Genomic DNA, 2,991 nt, shown 5'->3' on the forward strand with positions numbered 1-2,991 from the left:
GGAAAGAGAGGCAGGTACCTCAAAGGTTCCCAAAACTTGCAGTGTTTATTCAGCATTGAGAAGGAACAATTTCTGAAGTATCACTGCTTCTGGAGTATTCAAGCAATAACACATAGCAAAAAACCCCAAAAAAACAAAACAAAACAAAGCTCCAAACATTACATGTAGGCTCAAAATTATTTCAAAATCTCTTTCAAACACAATATAAAGCCTAGCAGTAGCTAAACTAGAGTCAATAAAATTAACTGTTCTTGGTCAATGACCATAAAACTAAATTTAAGTACATGCAATCTTTCCTTTTTATTCCCCTCCACCTCTTTTTAAAAATTATTTGTGGTACAACTTGTTTCTATCTCTTTTAGTCAATCTAACCACACTATAAAATGTAACTTTCCTATGGAGTCAAGTGTGCATCATGCATACAGGTAACTGGCAGCCAGAGCTCATTTTCTGATACTCATCACTTTCTTTTTGGGATCTTGTGAATGGCTTGCTATTCATTCAACAACATTTGTAAATTATATTTGTAAACAGTAATTTCCACAGAAATCATAACATATCATTATATAATATACTATTTTCTAAATCCTAGCCCTGGTGATTTGATCCAGCATTAAGCACATAACACTGTTCAAGATCATAGAATCATAGAATCATAGAATCTTAGGGGCTGGAAGGGACCTCGAGAGATCATCTAGTCCAACTCCCCTGCCAGAGCAGGGTCACCTAGAGTACATCACACAGGAACTCATCCAGGTGGGTTTTGAATGTCTCCAGTGAAGGAGACTCCACAACCTCCCTGGGCAGTCTGTTCCAGGGCTCTGTCACTCTCACAGTAAAAATTTTTTTTCGGATATTCACCTTGAACCTCCTATGCTCCAATTTACACCCATTACCCCTTGTCCTATCACTGGTCATCACTGAGAAAAGCCTAACTCCATCCCCCTGACACTCACCCCTTACATATTTGTAAACATTGATGAGGTCACCCCTCAGTCTCCTTTTCTCCAAGCTAAAGAGACCCAGCTCCCTCAGCCTTTCCTCATAAGGGAGATGTTCCACTCCCTTCATCACCCTTGTAGCTCTGCGCTGGACTCTTTCGAGCAGTTCCCTGTCCTTTTTGAACTGAGGGGCCCAGAACTGGACACAATACTCCAGATGTGGCCTCACCAATGCAGAATAGAGGGGGAGGAGAACCTCTCTTGACCTACTAACCACACCCTTTCTAATGCACCCCAGGATGCCATTGGCCTTCTTGGCCACAAGGGCACATTGCTGGCTCATGGTCATCCTCCTGTCTACCAGGACCCCCAGGTCTCTTTCACCTACACTACTCTCCAGCAGCTCAGCCCCCAACCTGTACTGGGACATGGTGTTGTTCTTCCCCAAATGTAAAACTCTGCACTTCCCCTTGTTGAATTTCATCATGTTTCTCCCCGCCCAACTCTCCAACCTATCTAAGTCTCTCTGAATGGCAGCACAGCCTTCTGGTGTGTCAGCCACTCCTCCCAGCTTAGTGTCATCAGCAAACTTGCTGAGGGTACATTCTATACCCTCATCCAGGTCGTTGATGAAGATGTTGAACAACACCGGTCCCAGCACCGACCCTTGTGGGACTCCACTAGTAACACACCTCCAACCAGATTCTACCCCATTGACTACAACTCTCTGACTCCTTCCTTTCAACCAGTTCCTAATCCACCTCACTTCCTGGTCACCAAACCCATACCTGATCAACTTATCCACAAGGATGCTGTGGGAGACGGTGTCAAATGCTTTACTGAAATCAAGATAAACCACATCTACCGCTCTACCATCATCTATCCACCTAGTAATTTCCTCATAGAAGGCTATGAGGTTAGTCAAACATGATTTACCCTTGATAAAACCATGCTGACTGCTCTTGATGACCCCCATGTCCTTGATGTGCCTGGAGATAGTGACAAGAACAAGTTGTTCCATCACCTTTCCAGGGATGGAGGTGAGGCTGACCGGTCTATAGTTACCCGGGTCCTCCTTCTTGCCCTTCTTGTAGACTGGAGTGACATTTGCTATCCTCCAGTCCTCAGGCACCTCTCCTGTTGCCCATGACTTACTGAAGATGATGGAGAGTGGCCTAGCAATGACCTCCACCGGCTCCCTCAGCACCCTTGGGTGCATTCCATCCGGATCCATTGATTTATGGATGTCCAGATTACTCAACTGATCCCTAACCCAATCCTCATCTACCATGTCAAACTCTTCCTCTATCTTGACTTCTTCTGGGGCTATATGAATCTGGGGCTCATAGGGAGACCCTGCAGGAGTAAAGACAGAGGCAAAGAAGGCATTCAGCACCTCTGCCTTCTTTATATCCTCTGTCACCAGGGCTCCCACCTCATTCCTCAATGGGCCAATATTGCCTCTAGTGCTAGTTTTGCTAGCTATGTATTTGAAAAAGCCCTTAACAGTTGGTTGCAGCTCTGCTGCACACCCCCCAGATACAAGAGAAGCAAATCCCAAAGAAGTAGACAGTGTGAAACAAGTCCTTCTCCCACAGATGAAGACAGGACAGAAGAGATCTGGACATAAGCCACTGTGAGCTACCAGAAGTTCCCAGTTTCCCATACAGCAGTTGACATGTGACAGGTTCTGATTCCTGTCCCAAGTCCTTCCCCATCTGCTTTGTTCTCCAGCAATCCTATTTCCCTTTTTGGCATTATGACTTATGCATGACAGGAGAGTCACCACATCAATAGAGTTACATAGCTGTGTCTGAGGGACAGAAGTGGCTTAGCATCCATTAATTCATATGCAAATTTCAGCCCCAAATGTTTTTGGACTATTTAAGCCTTTGAAAACTTTTTTGCCCTTGCTCAACTAGATCATTTGTTTATTTACACATAATTTCAAACAAACAAACAAACAAACACAAAACTAAAACAAAAAACCCCAAACAACAAAACCAAACCAAAACCAAAAAAACACACACACCAAAAAACACAACCCTTT

Source organism: Chaetura pelagica, unplaced genomic scaffold, assembly GCF_000747805.2.
Source record: "Chaetura pelagica isolate M959 unplaced genomic scaffold, ChaPel_1.0 scaffold345, whole genome shotgun sequence".
Taxonomy (NCBI): Eukaryota; Metazoa; Chordata; class Aves; order Apodiformes; family Apodidae; genus Chaetura; species Chaetura pelagica.